The sequence below is a fragment of the Pongo pygmaeus genome, chromosome 3 (genome assembly GCF_028885625.2).
Source record: "Pongo pygmaeus isolate AG05252 chromosome 3, NHGRI_mPonPyg2-v2.0_pri, whole genome shotgun sequence".
NCBI lineage: Eukaryota > Metazoa > Chordata > Mammalia > Primates > Hominidae > Pongo > Pongo pygmaeus.
Window position 1 is genome coordinate 126,887,023 of NC_072376.2, and position 20,058 is coordinate 126,907,080.

Consider the following 20,058-nt stretch of genomic DNA (forward strand, 5'->3'; position numbering starts at 1 on the left):
TGTTGAAGTCTCTAATTACAGGCAGTGGCAAAACAAGGGAGATTTCCCAGCTGACTTTTGGGACTATCCCAAGGTTAGAGACCATAAAACTGGAAAAAAGTAACTAAATAGGATGAAAGAGGCAAGTCAGTTTACTCTTCTAAGGATGTCTGATGCCTGCATTGGCACAAAGCTAAGAATAGCATATCGAAAGGAGAGCTCTGGCAGGGGGGTTTCTGCAGCACGTGCGGCACTAGAAAAATAGAAGTGCTCTAATGGAGTGGTTCTCATACTTGGCCACACATTGGAATAAACTGCGGAATTTGAAAAAAATAAACTCCACATCCCACCTCTCAAAATTCTGATTTAATAATTTGAGGATGGCCTGAGCATTGAAACTTTTTTTTTTTTTTTTAACGGAGTCTTGCTCTGTCACCAGGCTGGAGTGCAGTGGTGTGGTCTTGGCTTACTGCAACCTCCACCTCCTGGATTCAAGTGATTCTCCTGCCTCAGCCTCCCGAGTAGCTGAGACAAGTGCGTGCCACTACACCCAGCTATTTTTTTTTTGTATTTTTAGTAGAGACAGGGTTTCACCACATTAGCCAGGATAGTCTTGATCTCCTGACCTTGTGATCCACCCGCATTAGCATCCCTAAGTGCTGGGATTACAGGTATGAGCCACCATGCCCAGGTAATCTTTTTGTATTTTTAGTAGAGATTGGATTTCACTATGTTGGCCAGGATGGTCTCTATCTCTTGACCTCGGGATCTACCATGAAACTTTTAAGTTTGAGGATTAAATAACTACTTTTGGTTTACCAAGAAGCCACCCTCAGAAACAACATGTCCACTTGGACTTCTCAAGTGCAATCACTGGAGGACTTCTATAATTAGATCTGTATTCATTTCCAGTCTAATACAACTGGGGTTATGAATTTAAGAAATACGTCTTAGCCACAAAAAGCATTCAAGTGTAGACCTTATTTATTTAATTGTTTTAAAAAAACAAACAGAAAACTAAGAATTGTTAATGCTGACAGAGAACATATTTCAATGAACAGAGTTAATAAAGGAAACAGAATATATTAAAATAAGTCAAATTAACATCAGTAGAGAAGCATAACAGAATATCACATTCATAAAACAAGAAAAGAAACCAAAACTTGCTTTGAGGAAAGAATACTAAAATTTAAAATGTGATTGCTTCAATTAAAAATAAATCATCATTAGATAGATTTAGTACTAGGAGAATAAGCACAGGGAAAGACTGAATTAGTGACTCAGAAAAGCAAGCCTGGGCAAGTTACTAGTCTGTGAGACATGATAAAAAAGTGCAAAGTCTGGGAAAAGTATTCAGAAATGTGAAGAATCGATCCAGAAGTTCCAGTGTTCACCTGGGAAAGGTTCCAAAGGGTCCACCTGGTGTCAGGTAGGGTTAATAACAAGGCCCACACCCAAAGAGAGCTTGGTGAAGTTTCAGAATTCCAAATGAAGAGAGAATACAAAAAGTAGTGAAAGAAGTATAGGTAACTTACAAAGAAATGGAAGCCAGATTAATATAAAGTGGCCTCAAAGTTTGAAATAAGAATTATTTTAAATGTGAAGTTTTTTATTTTGCCAAAAAATTCAAATATGATTTCAAAATAAAGATATTTTCATGTGAAGGACACATTTTGAACAGAAAGAAGAAATTTGCTATATTGGAAAATATAGCATATTACAAGAAAATATAAAAGATTTATCTTTATGCCTTTATCATAATTTTAAGCTTTATATACTATAAGAAATTCAGGAATTGGACAAATCCACAATTGCATCAGGAGCTCTGAGCATATTCCCCTGGGCTGTGGTGTCCTTCCCATGCTTATATCTGCTTTCTGAATTTTAAAATTTATTTAATACAGCTTATCTATTTATTCCCCTACTCATCTTCAATTATCTTTACTGTTACTGATTGTTGCTCATTTGAAAATTATTTTTCTGCCATATAATATATTTTCAAGAGGGATTAAATCTGTTATCTTGACCCAAAACTCAGAATCTTTAGACTCTTTAATCAAAATACCTGCATTTAACTCAAGTTGATCTGTGATTACTATCTGTCCAGGGCCCATATTCTCACTGCTCCTTGTATTTTTAAGCCACTGAACTGCCTGATTTCAATTTTTTGCTCTCAGAAGATGGTGATTATCTTTCTGCACAGTACAGCTCTCAGCACTCATTGCGTTGATTTTTATCTTGGTAAATATTTTTTAATAGATAATAGTGCCCTTTTCTTACTCATAATGGAATTTCATAATATAAAAAGTAGATCCCATAGATTATTACCAGACATCTTTCTATAAAACTGAGCATGCATTAATGCTGTTAGCATTTTTTAGTGTAGAGGATATTGAATATCACAGTGAATGGGTAATGCTAGCTGTCACAAATATTTCTCAGCACTGAACTTTCTTTCACTTAAATGACCTAAGGAAATTCTAAGTTATATAATAAATTCTTTCATCTCTATTTTTATATGAGGTGGAAGAATATTGGATTTTGCAAATAAATAAAATGAAAGATAAAAAGTTATTTGGTTTTTATTTCATTCCATCAAAAATAAAACAAAGCCTTATACAAGCACTGATTCACTAGGTTATTACAGAAATTTTTAATAAGATGTATATTATGAGAGCTTCCTCATCAGTAGTAGGTATTGTCTCAGAAAGTCTTTAAGTTGTTCAAGTCTCTCTACACGTATTAGCTATTATACAAATATAGAATGTTTATTGCAATTATCATGTGAGGTGATTTACCTAAAGCTTCACAACAGCCTTGTAATGATGGTACAATGATTATCCTTATCTTTCAGATGAGGAAACTGAAGATTAGAGAGATTAGGTAACAGAGACAGAATTTTAAACCCAGGGCTAGTTGTCTTTGTTGCCAGTGTGTTCTTCTGCCTCTTTTCAACTGAGTGTATTGCCTGTTTTACATGTCTAATTAGAAACCCCTCTCACTGGGATCATTGTTGAAGAGCTTCTCATCCATAAAGAAGTTTCTAAGAATTTTCATAGAAGTCCTATGTAAATTTCAGTTCATATACAACTATGTTCATGAACTACCACCAAAGTTCAAATCGCATTTTGAAATCCCCTCTCTTTATTGCCTTACAACATAAAAGCAATTGCCAGTCACTCAGTATCTGTATTCTATATAAGACTATACATTTTTTGAAAGCAGGCACCATTTTGGTCTAACTGGATCTCTTAAGTCTAAGAAACTGCTTTGCCTAGAGGAGTTACTTGATAAACATTTGTTAATGCAATAATTTGTTTTTACGTCATTTCTTCTTGTCTCTTCTTTTCAATTCCTATTTACACCAAAACAGGTAGTATCTTCTGTACTTTTCACCTGGGCTGTTAGGCTGGCCTTTTGGACTTAAGACTCCTCTCATTTCTTCAACCTGCCAAGCACATTGCTGCCCCAGAGTTTATGCACTCGCTGTTCCCTTAGTGGAAACATCTTTGTCTCAGAGAGCCACATGGTCACTCTTTCACCTCCCTTGGGTCTCTGTTCAAATGTTCTCCTATTGGTGAGAATACCTATTTAAAATGGCAGCCCCTCCTTTCCCTACCTGATCATTGAAATTTCACTCTTCCATTTAAGGTCCAGCTTAATTGCTGCAGGGAGAGCTCAGGATGAACCACTGGGATTGTAGTGCATGCAATCACAGAGGTCAGGGACTAAATCCTGAAAGGCCCAGTAGACAATCTGGAGAATTCTTTTACTATGAATGAGACAAAAAGCCATTGGAAGAGAGAAGTGACCAGGAAAACCAGTTAGAAGAATATTTAATATTCCCTGTGTGTGTGTGAGAGAGAGAGAGAGAGAGAGAGAGAGAGAAAGAGAGAGAAAGGTGTCTTGAAAGTGAGTATTAATAATGGAGAATATGAATAAAATTGGCCAATGAAATAAAAGTAGGATGTGAAAGAGAGGAGTCAAGGATGACCTTAAGGATTAAAGCCTGAGAAATTGGAACAGTGGAATTTTCATTTACTAATTTGAGGAAAGCTTTGGAGGAATAGTTTTTTTTTTTTTTTGGAGACGAGAGTCTCACACTGTCGCCCGGGCTGGAGTGGGGCAGTGGCATGATCTCAGCTCACTGCAACCTCCACCTCCCCAGTACAAGCAATTCTCCTGCTTCAGCCTGCCAAGTATCTGGGATTACAGGCGTCTGCCACCACGACCAGCTAATTTTTTGTATTTTTAGTAGAGATGGGGTTTCACTATGTTGGTGAGGCTGGTCCCAAACTCCTGACCTCGTCATCCGCCCACCTCGGCCTGCCAAAGTGCTGGGATTATAGGTGTGAGCCACTGCTCCTGGCCAGGAATAGTTTTTAAAGCAAATATCAAGCTTTCAATTTAGGACATGTTAAGTTTGGAAATCTATTTAACATCCAAGTACAAGGTGATAGATAAAGTACAAGGTCAAGTAGCCAGTTGCATATAAGATTCCAGCATTGAGGCGATAAATCCAGGCTTGGGATATGTACATATAAGTTCTCAGTAGATACGTGGTGTGTAAAGCCATGAAGCTGGGTGATATCACTGAAGAGTAAGGGTAAATAGAGAAGAGGTTCAGCACTGAGTCCTGGGACACCTCAACATGTAGAGATTGGGGAGATGAGGAGAAGCCAGCAAAGAAAACTTAGAACAAGTCATGTAATAGGAAAAGACCAGGAGAGTGAGCTGTCTCAGAAGACAGAAAAGATGTTTCAAGGAAAAAGAAGTGATCAATTGTGTCAGTGTTTCTGATAACTTCAATAAGGTAAGGATTGTGAAATAACTATTGGGACTAGAAACATAGAGGCCATTTCCATCCTTTCAAAGAGCAGTTTTAGGGGAGGTGACAAAAGCCTTGGTTCAAATAAGAAGGTGATAGGAGTCTACTTCAGGAGAAAAAAATGGCATGTGCAAAGCGTGTGAAGCAGAATTAGGGGGCTTCTTCCCTTTGTGAGAAATATGGCTAGTTTCTGGCCATTGAAAACTCTCATTTCCTGGCTTACATGATGTGTGTCCAAATAGACCATTCAAAGTTTAAAAACAAGGCAGAGATATGCCCAAAATATGCTTTATTATTATTATTATTGTGATATTTTTCTGTATATCCTCTATATTTTTCATTTTCTTCCTATTATGTTTTAGAGATATATTTATATTGGTATTTATGGATCTAGTTCAACCTTTTTAACTATAGTTAACTTGTTTCCAGGTTCTTTTTTTCTCTTAAACAATCACATTATTTATTCATTTTTAATCTATGAATGATTTAAAGTTTGTGTTTTTTAAACATTTCTAAACTAAAAGTTGATTGAAGCCTCACATGTGCTCTTCTAGAACTTTCTCTTCTAATAAGGCTTCTCATTCTCATGGTTAATTTAAAATGCCTTCTAGGCCTTTAAAAAACCCACAGCTTCTTTTTTATTTAATTCAACTTTTATTTTAGATTCAGGGGGGACATATGCAGATTTGTTACATGTGCGTATTGCGTGATACTGAGGATTGGGGAATGAATGATCCTGCCACCCAGGTAGTGAACATAGTACCCAATAAGGTAGTTTTTCAGCCCTATCTCTCCTCCTCTCCCCGACTAGTAGTTCCAGTGTCTATTGTCCCCATCTTTATGTCCATATGTACCCAGTGCAAAAGAATGCTTTAAAGAAATTAAGGTGACATAAGCTTCATTAATGACTTCAGGAGAGAACATTCTAAGGCAATAAGGATTTTAATTTAAAAAACATAAAAGGCAAATTCAGCTTACTTGAACAATTAAATTTTTTTCTTTGGATTTTTACCCGAACGAACAGAGTTGCCATGAAATAGTCATCAAAAATTTGGCTAGTGAAACAACAATTAAAAGTAAATATTTTAAGCATGGAATTTTCAGACTTAGAATTTGTAGGTTTTATAAAATCTCAGAAATACATAGAAAACATTCATTTTTAAATTCTTGAGGAAACTATACTTCGTAGTTTATGACAAAGATGTTTGCAAGTTCATGTAATATAAAGGTATATGTTTAACTATGGAAAAATGTTTCATGTGTGGTCTGGTGAAATTGCTGTGAATTATTCAACCCTTAAAATATATTTGTGTTGTTATTTTCATGATTCATAAAGCACTAATGTAAAACAGATTTTTAAACAGTCCTTGTACATTTGACAAGCTGTCATGAAACTAATGCAAACATTATGCATAAGTATATGATCAATGATGTAATGATTTAATGTACACATTAGTATATAATAATTCACTGCCAGACACTGGTGAGATTATAAAACGGATTTTCCAGGATCATAATTTAGTGATTGGAGTATTAGATTAGCAGTGAGAAAAACCAGAGTTTTGGCATCTTTGATCTGTTTCATTATGTCAGGAAAATAGTACTCGCTCTGTTTTATAAGGTGGAAGGATCAAAGGCAAAAAATGATAGGTCCTCTTCTAATGTGTCATTAATATTCATTAATATATGTATATTATTTTAATTTACATTTTATATAAATAAAATATTAACTAATTTTATTAATTTTCCCAATATCATAAATTGTACAAAGAACCTATATAAAAGTGTGAGTGCGTGTATTTCTTTTTGTTTGTTTTGCTTTTGTGAGACAAAGTCTTGCTTTGTCACCAGGCTGGAGTGCAGTGGCATGATCTCGGCTCACTGCAACCTCCGCCTCCTGGGTTCAAGTGATTCTCCTGCCTCAGCCTTCTGAGTAGCTGGGACTACAGGCATGCACCACCACTCCCTGCTAATTTTTGTATTTTTAGTAGAGACAGGGTTTCACCATGTTGGCCAGGATGGTATTGATCTCTTGACCTTGTGATCTGCTCATCTTGGCCTCCCAAAATGCTGGGATTACAGGCATGAGCCACCACGCCCTGTCAAGTGTGTGTGTTTTAAAGAAAACTTGAAAGGGCCAGGTGCGGTCCTTTCCCAAAGTGCCTGTAATCCCAGCACTTTGGGAGGCCAACACGGGCAGATCACCTGAGGTCAGGAGTTTGACACCAGCCTGGTCAACATGGCAAAACCCTGTCTCTACTAAAAATACAAAAATTAGCCAGGCGTGGTGGCACACACCTGTAATCCCAGCACTTTGGGAGGCCAATGCGGGCAGATCACCTGAGGTCAGGAGTTTGACACCAGCCTGGTCAACATGGCGAAACCCTGTCTCGACCAAAAATACAAAAATTAGCCAGGTGTGGTGACACACACCTGTAATCCCAGCTACTCGGGAGGCTGAGGCAGGAGAATCACTTGAACCTGGGAGGTGGAGGTTGCAGTGAGCTGAGATCATGCCACTGCACTCCAGCCTGGTGACAGAGCGAGACTTTGTCTCACAAAAGCAAAACAAACAAAAAGAAACACACACACTCACACTTTTATGTAGGTTCTTTGTACAATATGTATGCTGAATGTATGTAGGTTCTTTGTACAATAATATGAAACTCAATAGAGTTTCACATTATTATTTGAAATTCATGTTATTATTGGAGGTGAGATTGAGCTGCTGAAATGTTTCATAAATGATCTGATTACAACCAAATTCAGAGGTCGTCACTGAGCTATAGATAACAAGCTTCATTTTTATTAAAAAAGAGAAACAATTGATCTTTTTTTCAAGTGACTAAGGATAACTACATGTTATTTCCCTTATATCTTGGCTAGAGTATTTTCTCCACCCTATATGTTTTGGCTTATATTCAGTAATTTTTGCCACATTTCGGCCCAGGTCTTTACCTCTGCACAAAGCTATAGTATCTATGGCTTGCTGGCTAATTCAGCACCCACATTCCTCACCTTCCCTGTGCTTGAACCCCATTCATTTGTTCTTGTTTCAGATTATCTAATTAAAAAATCAGTTTCCATTTTGCCCTATTACACTTCTCAATACCCTCATGTAACGTTTAGACACATTGGAAGATAATCTATCATTTTGCCCAGTATAGGTGCTATTTCCCAAAAAGACTTACATATACATCTGCTTAAAAAGTCATGAAAAAAATTTCACCTTTGGGAATAAATAAAGTATAGGTGGGGTGTTGGTATTAGAAGATAATTCTCTATGAGTCACTCACATTTTCTGCGAGTCTTGGAAGATAGAGGTAGTGTCTCCCTCAGTATCAAAGAGCAGGTGTGTTTATTGCTCACTATAAAAGATTCAGGTCCCTGAAATGAAGGATTCTCTCCTATAGTGCATACCACTGCATATGCAGCAGTCACCTGGCTCTACTCTAATCACCCTGTGGAAATGGGGTTCAAAGAACTTGCAAAACTATGTTGATATGTTGGCTACTTGCTGTGCCAAGTTCTTTTTTTCTCAAACTGTGGCAACCTAACTTGTTAGCTTGCATGAAGGATAAAATCTCATGCCCTTCATCATTTTTGACAGTTTGTAATGAAGGGACATTGATAGAGACATTGCTTTCTGCCAAGGAAGAATGGCAAGGGTCGTACTGTGCCACAATGCAGTCTATCATGCCAAATTTAGAGTCATTCAGAGATGACGGCAAAAGATCAAGATTTCCCTTAGATAGACAAACTCCCCTGGGAAATCATTAAATAAGGTATTAACTAGTGTTTGGGATCTTACTGCCCTGGATTAGGCTCATAATGCTGATGAAAGTGAAATACTGTAAAATAAGACACTGGTAAAAAAAGACCTGGATAAATTCTTGTGGTCAGACCTGCTGTCCTACAAACTGCTCCTATCCCTTATGTTAAAATTGGTGAAAATTTGAGAGATGTTATCATGACAACGTAGCAGCAAAAGACTTGGATTAAGATGCACACTTTTATTTTTATATTTATTTATTTATAGTTTTTCGATGTGCTTATTAGCCCCTTTTTAAACTTGTATTGTAAGCTCAAGGGTACATGCACAGTTTTTTTGCATAGGTAAGCTTGTGTCATGGGGTTTGTTGTACAGATTATTTCATCACACAGGTATTAAGCCTAGTACCCATTAGATATTTTTCCTGACCCTCCCCTTCCTCCCACCCTCCACCCTCCAAAAGACCCCAGTGTGTGTTGTTCCCCTCTAGGTGTCCATGTGATCTCATCATTTAGCTCCCACTTATAAGTGAGAGCATGCAGTATTTAGTTTTCTGCCTGTGTTAGTTTGCTAAAGATAATGGCCTCCAGCTCCATCCAAGTCCCTGCGAAGGACATGATCTCATTCTTTTTTATGGCTGCATGGTATTCCATGGCATATATGTACCACATTTTCTTTATCCAGTCTATTACTGATGAGCATTTAGGATGATTCCATGTCCTTGCTATTGTGAATAGTGCTGCAATGAACATATATGTACATGTGTCTTTATAATAGAACAATTTATATTCCTTTGGGTATATACCCAGTAATGGGATTGCTGGGTCAAATGCTATTTCAGTTTTGGTCTTTGAGGAATTGACACACTGTCTTCCACAATGGTTGTACTAATTTACACTCCCACCAACAATGTATAAGTGATCTTTTTTTCCCACAACCTCACCAGCATCGCTTTTAAAAGTTACTGCTATTCGAGTCAATCCCTAGTCAGCTGATGGGCATAAACCTGCAGCTGTAGACAGAAGACTATGTGAGCTATGTCTACTTAGGGAAAGCATTCTCCAAGGTGAATAAATGGAATCAGTAATGGCAACCTTGCTGCCTCTTATACGGCTTTTGGTGTAATGAAAACATTAGAAGTTTGTTTGGTTCATCTGTGAGCAGCCTCTATACTGCTTGAAACTGAATACAAATATGCCTTACTCACTTGTGTGGAGCCTCTTTCTCCCTCCACATCTCCTGATCTCTAACTTTCTCCTTTTACCTAACCTCAGCTGCTTTAAGTAGTAAGATGATTAGCAGAGGCACCAATATCTTCTCATCTCTAAAGAATTTTTTAGACAATGTGCACTTGTCTTAGTATGCTGGGGAACTTCAGAAATGAGAAGGACTCAAACTTTTATGGGTTCTTTGGAGAAAGACATTCAAATCTTTATCCTAGCCTGTCCCACATGGGGAGACGAATGTAAATTTAACTGATGGGGCCTGAGAAGGTTCTACAGTAGTGATTGGAAGCTAGTGTGACATTGTATGACTTGTCATTTGAGGCTAACTCAATGTTCTATTGCTGTAGATTTCAATCTGAATATGTAGTAGCTATATGCTTGTATATTCATTCTTGTTCCATAAATGCCACAGAGAGTCCCTCAGTCAGGAATAAAAACCTTTGGGGCTCCACAACTTAGTGACACCTTTGAGATACAAGTTTCTCTGACTAATTATTTTAAGGACTGTAGCATCTGGCCTTGGGAGGCAGTCTTCATCCTTTGGTGTTAAGGTATACCCCTTGGGGTTTTGTATTTCTCTCCTCCATGTCATAGGCTCTTGGGAAATCTCCTTTTGACAAGCAGCTATTAACTTGCCATGGAATCTTATTGAAATTCAATGCCTGGCCAGTGAAGGCCTTGTGACTTTAATATAATAGTCTTCATTTTGGGATGGGTCAACTTGGACTCTGACTGTAGGAAGATCCCAGTCCATCTCTCTTGTAAAATGCAATGAAAATAAAATAGCCAAGAACACAGCTGGCTTGGCTCCAGCATCGTCTCAGCTTTACATTTAAAAGTGACAATTATTCTTTTGAGGGAAGCTTTATCGCTTACTCAGACTTCTAAAGTAAAGTAACCGGCTCAACAGGGCTCTCAGTTCACAGAGGTTCCCCTAAATGCCTGTGCCTCACTAACTGTTTGTTAAGCCAAACTAATACTGTTGCATGTTTAACTGGCCTCCTCAAAAATCAACTGAAATAATTTCTAATTTTACCCTCTGTCACCTCTTCTGGTTCACACATCTTGTAAGACTGGTCACTCAATGTGGCCGTCACCTGAAAGTAGTTATTTTCCCTTAATCATTACTTGGGTGTATAGTAGGTTGAATTGTGCTCCCCTAAAATTCGTGTCTATCTGGGACCTCAGAATGTAACCTTACTAGGAAAAACCATCTTTGCTGACGTACTTAGTTATGGATCTTGGGATGAATTCATCCTGGATTTGGGGTTGGCCCTAAATTCAAAGAATTTTAGACCAATATCCCTGATGAACACCGATGCAAAAATCCTCAATAAAATACGGGCAAACAGAATCCAGCAGCACATCAAAAAGCTTATCCACCATGATCAAGTGGGCTTCATCCCTGGGATGCAAGGCTGGTTCAACATATGCAAATCAATAAACGTAATCCAGCATATAAACAGAACCAAAGACAAAAACCACATGATTATCTCAATAGATGCAGAAAAGGCCTTTGACAAAATTCAACAGCCCTTCATGCTAAAAACTCTCAAGAAATTAGATATTAATGGGACATATCTCAAAATAATAAGAGCTATCTAGGACAAACCCACAGCCAATATCATACTGAATGGGCAAAAACTGGAAGCATTCCTTTTGAAAACTGGCACAAGACAAGGATGCCCTCTCTCACCATTCCTATTCAACATAGTGTTGGAAGTTCTCGCCAGGGCAATCAGTTAGGAGAAAGAAATAAAGGGTATTCAACTAGGAAAAGAGGAAGTCAAATTGTCCCTGTTTGCAGATGACTTGATTGTATATCTAGAAAACCCCATTGTCTCAGCCCAAAATCTCCTTAAGCTGATAAGCAACTTCAGCAAAGTCTCGGGATACAATATCAATGAGCAAAAATCACAAGCATTCTTATACATCAATAACAAACAAACAGAGAGCCAAATCATGAGTGAACTCCCATTCACAATTGCTTCAAATAGAATAAAATACCTAGGAATCCAACTTAGAAGGGATCTGAAGGACCTCTTCAAGGAGACCTACAAACCACTGCTCAACAAAATAAAAGAGGACACAAAGAAATGGAAGAACATTCCATGCTCATGGATAGGAAGAATCAATATCATGAAAATGGCCATACTGCCCATGGTTATTTATACATTCAATGCCATCCCCATCAAGCTACCAATGACCTTCTTCACAGAATTGGAAAAAACTACTTTAAAGTTCATATGGAACCAAAAAAGAGCCCGCATTGCCAAGTCAATCCTAAGCCAAAAGAACAAAGCTGGAGGCATCACGCTACCTGACTTCAAACTATACTACAAGGCTACAGTAACCAAAACAGCATGGTACTGGTATCAAAACAGAGATATAGACCAATGGAACAGAACAGAGCCCTCAGAAATAATACCACAGATCTACAACTATCTGATCTTTGACAAACCTGAGGAAAACAAGCAATGGGGAAAGGATTCCCTATTTAATAAATGGTGCTGGGAAAACTGGCTAGCCATATGTAGAAAGCTGAAACTGGATCCCTTCCTTACACCTTACACCAAAATTAATTCAAGATGGATTAAAGACTTAAATGTTAGACCTAAAACCATAAAAACCCTAGAAGAAAACCTAGGTAATACCATTCAGGACATAGGCATGGGCAAGGACTTCATGTCTAAAACACCAAAAGCAATGGCAACAAAAGCCAAAATTGACAAATGGGATCTAATTAAACTAACGAGCTTCTGCACAGCAAAAGAAACTACCATCAGAGTGAACAGGCAACCTACAGAATGGGAGAAAATTTTTGCAATCTACTCATCTGACAAAGGGCTAATATCCAGAATCTACAAAGAACCCAAACAAATTCACAAGAAAAAAACAAAAAACCCCATAAAAAAGTGAGAGAAGGATATGAACAGACACTCGTCAAAAGAAGACATTTATGCAGCCAACAGACACATGAAAAAATGCTCATCATCACTGGCCATCAGAAAAATGCAAATCAAAACCACAATGAGATATCATCTCACATCAGTTAGAATGGCAATCATTACAAAGTCAGGAAACAACAGGTGCTGGAGAGGATGTAGAGAAATAGGAAAACTTTTACACTGTTGGTGGGACTGTAAACTAGTTCAACCATTGTGGAAGTCAGTGTGGCAATTCTTCAGGGATCTAGAACTAGAAATACCATTTGACCCAGCCATCCCATTGCTGGGTATATACCTAAAGGAATATAAATCATGCTGCTATAAAGACACATGCACACGTATGTTTATAGTGGCACTATTCACAATAGCAAAGACTTGGAACCAACCCAAATGTCCAACAATGATAGACTGGATTAAGAAAATGTGGCACATATACACCATGGAATACTATGCAGCCATAAAAAACGATGAGTTCCTGTCCTTTGTAGGGACATGGATGAAGCTGGAAACCATCATTCTCAGCAAACTATTGCAAGGACAAAAAACCAAATACCACATGTTCTCACTCATAGGTGGGAAGTGAACAATGAGAACACTTGGACACAGGAAGGGGAACATCACATACCAGGGCCTGTTTTGGGGTGGGGGGAGGGGGGAGGGATAGCATTAGGAGATATACCTGATGTAAATGACAAGTTAATGGGTGCAGCACACCAACATGGCACATGTATACGTATGTAACAAACCTGCGCATTGTGCACACGTACCCTAGAACTTAAAGTATAATAAAAAAATATATATAAAAGAAAACACAGGGAGATTTGGACATAGAGAGACACACAGAAGTCCATGTGAAGATGAAGGCAGAAATTGGAGTTACGTTGCCATAAGTCAGGGAATTCCAGGAGCCACCAGAAACTGGAAGAGTCAAGGAAAGATTCTTCCTTAACACTTCAGAGAGAGCATGTCACTGTCTATGCCTTGATTTTGTACTTCTGGCCATCAGATCAAGGAAAGAATAAACTTCTGCTGCTTTAAGCCAGCAAGTGTATGACAATTTGTTATAGCAGTCTTGGGAAACAAATATACTGGGTAATAATAAAGATGAAGGAAAGGAGGGTGCTATAAATGAATTTTGAAAATTTGGAATTTCAACCTGACCTTTCCAGGGTATGATGCATCTTTCTTTCCCCTAATTGCAACCCCAGATTAGCCTGATTATGTACCTTTCAGGTACAACTTGGCCAAAAGTGGGGGCATTGTGTATTCAAATTCAGTTCTGGCTCAGCCATCTGGAGTTTGCTCTTGGATTGACATGGTCCTAGATCATACAAATAATGACCACTTGGTTGAATATACCTGCTGGTAGAGTTCTTCTATATAGAGACTCATGAGGGCCAAAGCAGGAAGCCTAATGTCTCTCTGTGAATTTTATAAAAATATTATTTGTGGCACAAGCTGCTGAAGGTGCTATCATCAAAGCTTAGGAATGGATGTGGAGAGGTGGTCATCTCTACTTAGTGCACCACTGTGGACTTGGCAGCAGATCTTCCCATCAGGACTGAGAAGCATGAGCTGAAAGTGACCTCTTCTCAGGCTTCTGCAGTACACATTCACCCCACTGAAGGTGAATGTGTACTGGGGGAGGGTTTTTTTTTTTTTTTTTGAGACAGAGTCTTGCTGTGTTGCACAGGCTGGAGTGTAGTGGGGCAATCTCGGCTCACTCCAAGCTCTGCCTCCCGGGTTCACGCCATTCTCCTGCCTCAGCCTTCCCAGGTAGCTGGGACTACAGGTGCTCACCACCACGTCCAGTTAAATTTTTGTATTTTTAGTAGAGATGGGGTTTCACCGTGTTAGCCAAGATGGTCTCGATCTCCTGACCTTGTGATTGAGGGAGGGTTTTTTTTTTTTAACGCATCTTTATTGCCTCTTCTGCCCCCACATGCTATTTCTTACTCCTAAGTGCCATCTACTGGACTGAACCCTGAATTACAACACCATACAAAGTTACACTGCTACCATATGCAATGTCTGAGAAAACCATAGCACAAACCTATCTGCAACCAAGGAACATGTACAGAGCCTTGACACCATGAAAGCACCCAGAAATGAAGCCAATAAATTATACACAGCACACACCACAGTAATACCCTCAAGGGAAAAAAGAATTAAAAATCAAGAAGCTCCTTACAAGCAATAGCAAATCAAAAAAAAAAAAAAAATCAGCTCTCTCAGATGAGAAGGAACCAGTGCAAGAATTCCAGCAACACAAAAAGCCAGATTGTTTCATCATCTCCAAAGGATAGTTCCCAAGTAATTCATCCTATCTGGAATGAAATGTCTGAAATGACTTGTATAGAATTCAGGATATGGATGGCAAAGAAACTCAGTGAGATCTAAGAGAAAATTGAAATCCAACACAAAGAAGGCAGAAATATGATCCAAAAATTGAAAGACAAGATAGCTATATTAAGAAACAGCCAAACAGAACTTAGAGAATTGAAAAAATTCACTACAGAAATTTCAAAATACAATCGAAAGCTTTAATAACATACTAAACCAAACAGAAGAAAGAATTTCAGACTTTGAAGACAGATCCTTCAAATATACCCAATTAGGCAAAACTAAAGAATGAAGATTTTAAAATTATGAACAAAGCCTTAAAGGAATACAGGATTATGTAAAGTGACCATATGTATAACTTATTGGAATTCCTGAGAGCAAAGAGGAAAGTAAGCAAATTGAAAACATATTTGAGGATATAATTTATGAAAATTTCCCCAATCTTGCTAGAGGTTGACACGTAGATACAAGAAATCCAGAAAACTCCTGTGAGATACTGTACAAAATTACTATCCCCAAGGCACAGAGTCATCAGACTATCAAAGGTCAATGAGAAAGAAAAAATCTTAAAGGCAGCTAGAGAAAAAGGTCATATTACCTATAAAGAGAAACCCATCAGATTAACAGCAGATTTCTCAGTAGAACTTTATTGGTGTACCATTTTTAGCAATCTTAAAAAAGGAAATTCCAACCAGAAATTTTCTATTCCTCCAAACTAAGCTTCATAAATGAAGGAAAAATAAAGTCTTTCTTAGCCAAGCAATCACTGAGGAAATTCATTACCACCAGACCCTGTGAGAAGTTTTTAAGGGAGTTCTAAACATGGAAATGAAAGAACAATGTATGTTACCACAAAAGTACACATAAGAACATAGCCTACAGACTCTATAAAACAACCACACTAAAAACTACAAAGCAACTAGTAAAAAATACCACAAGAACAAAAGCTCACATATCACTATTTTTTTTCCATTTTTTTCTCTTTATTAATATATTAGAGGGTATAAAAGCAGTTTCATTATACGGACATGTTGCATAAGGATGAAGTATTGGCTTTTGTGCAAAAATCATCTGAATGCTGCTCATTGCCCCAATTAGGTATTTTCTCATTCCTAAACCCTCTACCAACCTCACGTCTTTCTGAGTCTCCACTGCCTATTTTTCCAGTTTCTATATCCAGGTGTATGAATTATTGAGCTCCCATTTATAAGTGAGAAAATGTAGTGATTTATTCTATGTTTCTGAGTTATTTCACTTACAATAATGGCCTCCAGTTCCATTCATGTTGCTGCAAAAGACATGATTTTATTCTTTTTTTTTCCAAAGAAATAAATTTTTTTTCCAAAAAAATTTATTATTTATTTTTTAATTTTATTATTATTATACTTTAAGATTTAGGGTACATGTGCACAATGTGCAGGTTAGTTACATATGTATACATGTGCCATGCTGGTGTGCTGCACCCATCATCCCGTCATCCAGCATTAGGTATATCTCCCAATGCTATTCCCCCCTCGCCCCCACCCCACAACAGTCCCCAGAGTGTGATGTTCCCCTTCCTGTGCCCATGTGTTCTCATTGTTCAATTCCCACCTATGAGTGAGAACATGCGGTGTTTGGTTTTTTGTTCTTGCAATAGTTTACTGAGAATGATGATTTCCAATTTCATCCATGTCCCTACAAAGGACATGAACTCATCCTTTTTTATGGCTGCATAGTATTCCATGGTATATATGTGCCACATTTTCTTAATCCAGTCTATCATTGTTGGACATTTGGGTTGGTTCCAAGCCTTTGCTATTGTGAATAGTGCTGCAATAAACATACATATGCATGTGTCTTTATAGCAGCATGATTTATAGTCCTTTGGGTATATACCCAGTAATGGGATGGCTGGGTCAAATGGAATTTCTAGTTCTAGATCCCTGAAGAATTGCCACACTGACTTCCACAATGGTTGAACTAGTTTACAGTCCCACCAACAGGGTAAAAGTGTTCCTATTTCTCTACATCCTCTCCAGCACCTGTTGTTTCCTGACTTTTTAATGATTGTCATTCTAACTGGTGTGAGATGGTATCTCATTGTGGTTTTGATTTGCATTTCTCTGATGGCCAGTGATGGTGAGCATTTTTTCATATGTTTTTTGGCTGCATAAATGTCTTCTTTTGAGAAGTGTCTGTTCATGTCCTTCGCCCACTTTTTGATGGGGTTGTTTGTTTTTTTCTTGTAAATTTGTTTGGGTTCTTTGTAGATTCCGGATATTAACCCTTTGTCAGATGAGTAGGTTGCAAAAATTTTCTCCCATTCTGTAGGTTGCCCGTTCACTCTGATGGTAGTTTCTTTTGCTGTGCAGAAGCTCTTTAGTTTAATTAGATCCCATTTGTCAATTTTGGCTTTTGTTGCCATTGCTTTTGGTGTTTTAGACATGAAATCCTTGCCCATGCCTATGTCCTGAATGGTATTGCCTAGGTTTTCTTCTAGGGTTTTTATGGTTTTAGGTCTAAAATTTAAGCCTTTAATCCATCTTGAATTAATTTTGGTGTAAGGTGTAAGGAAGGGATCCAGTTTCAGCTTTCTACATATGGCTAGCCAGTTTTCCCAGCACCATTTATTAAATAGGGAATCCTTTCCCCATTGCTTGTTTTTCTCAGGTTTGTCAAAGATCAGATAGTTGTAGATATGCGGCATTATTTCTGAGGGCTCTGTTCTGTTCCATTGATCTATATCTCTGTTTTGATACCAGTACCATGCTGTTTTGGTTACTGTAGCCTTGTAGTATAGTTTGAAGTCAGGTAGTGTGATGCCTCCAGCTTTGTTCTTTTGGCTTAGGATTGACTTGGCAGTGCGGGCTCTTTTTTGGTTCCATATGAACTTTAATGTAGTTTTTTCCAATTCTGTGAAGAAGGTCATTGGTAGCTTGATGGGGATGGCATTGAATCTGTAAATTACCATGGGCAGTATGGCCATTTTCACGATATTGATTCTTCCTATCCATGAGCATGGAATGTTCTTCCATTTCTTTGTATCCTCTTTTATTTCATTGAGCAGTGATTTGTAGTTCTCCTTGAAGAGGTCCTTCAGATCCCTTCTAAGTTGGATTCCTAGGTATTTTATTCTCTTTGAAGCAATTGTGAATGGGAGTTCACTCATGATTTGGCTCTCTGTCTGTTATTGATGTATAAGAATGCTTGTGATTTTTATACATTGATTTTGTATCCTGAGACTTTGCTGAAATTGCTTGTCAGCTTAAGGAGATTTTGGGCTGAGACAATGGGGTTTTCTAGATATACAATCAAGTCATCTGCAAACAGGGACAATTTGACTTCCTCTTTTCCTAATTGAATACCCTTTATTTCCTTCTCCTGCCTAATTGCCCTGGCCAGAACTTCCAACACTATGTTGAATAGGAGTGGTGAGAGAGGGCATCCCTGTTTTGTGCCAGTTTTCAAAGGGAAGGCTTCCAGTTTTTGCCCATTCAGTATGATATTGGCTGTGGGTTTGTCATAGATAGCTCTTATTATTTTGAGATATGTCCCATCAATATCTAATTTATTGAGAGTTTTTAGCATGAAAAGTTGTTGAATTTTGTCAAAGGCCTTTTCTGCATCTATTGAGATAATCATGTGGTTTTTGTCTTTGGTTCTGTTTATATGCTGGATTACATTTATTGATTTGTGTATATTGAACCAGCCTTGCAACCCAGGGATGAAGCCCACTTGATCATGGTGGATAAGCTTTTTGATGTGCTGCTGGATTCTGTTTGCCAGTATTTTATTGAGGATTTTTGTATCAATGTTCATCAGGGATATTGGTCTAAAATTCTGTTTTTTGGTTGTGTCTCTGCCCGGCTTTGGTATCAGGATGATGCTGGCCTCATAAAATGAGTTAGGGAGGAGTCCCTCTTTTTCTATTGATTGGAATAGTTTCAGAAGGAATGGTACCAGTTCCTCCTTGTACCTCTGGTAGAATTCAGCTGTGAATCCATCTTGTCCTGGACTCTTTTTGGTTGGTAAGCTATTGATTATTGCCACAATTTCAGAGCCTGTTATTGGTCTATTCAGAGATTCAACTTCTTCCTGATTTAGTCTTGGGAGGGTGTATGTGTTGAGGAATTTATCCATTTCTTCTAGATTTTCTAGTTTATTTGCTTAGAGGTGTTTGTAGTATTCTCTGATGGTAGTTTGTATTTCTGTGGGATCGGTGGTGGTATCCCCTTTATGATTTTTTATTGCATCAATTTGATTCTTCTCTCTTTTCTTCTTTATTAGTCTTGCTAGCGGTCTATCAATTTTGTTGATCCTTTCAAAAAACCAGCTCCTGGATTCATTAATTTTTGAAGGGTTTTTTGTGTCTCTATTTCCTTCAGTTCTGCTCTGATTTTAGTTATTTCTTTGCCTTCTGCTAGCTTTTGAATGTGTTTGCTCTTGCTTTTCTAGTTCTTTTAATTATGATGTTGGGGTGTCAATTTTGGATCTTTTCTGCTTTCTCTTGTGGGCATTTAGTGCTATAAATTTCCCTCTACACACTGCTTTGAATGTGTCCCAGAGATTCTGGTATGTTGTGTCTTTGTTCTCATTGGTTTCTAAGAACATCTTTATTTCTGCCTTCATTTCGTGATGTACCCAGTAGTCATTCAGGAGCAGGTTGTTCAGTTTCCATGTAGTTGAGCGGTTTTGAGTGAGATTCTTAATCCTGCGTTCTGGTTTGATTGCACTGTGGTCTGAGAGACAGTTTGTTATAATTTCTGTTCTTTTACATTTGCTGAGGAGAGCTTTACTTCCAACTATGTGGTCAATTTTGGAATAGGTGTGGTGTGGTCCTGAAAAAATGTATATTCTGTTGATTTGGGGTGGAGAGTTCTGTAGATGTCTATTAGGTCCGCTTGGTGCAGAGCTGAGTTCAATTCCTGGGTATCCTTGTTAACTTTCTGTCTCGTTGATCTGTCTAATGTTGACAGTGGG

At 38.0% G+C, this 20,058-nt stretch overlaps 1 long non-coding RNA gene across 1 annotated transcript in view; it reads left to right on the plus strand.

The window, feature by feature from the left end:
• The first annotated feature begins 1,330 nt into the window (after nt 1-1,330).
• The window catches only part of LOC134739381 (uncharacterized), a 321,981-nt gene continuing 303,253 nt past the window's right edge, over nt 1,331-20,058 (plus strand). The window contains exon 1 of the long non-coding RNA XR_010125977.1: nt 1,331-1,408. This is a non-coding gene — a long non-coding RNA (uncharacterized LOC134739381). The remainder of the gene's footprint in view (nt 1,409-20,058) is intronic.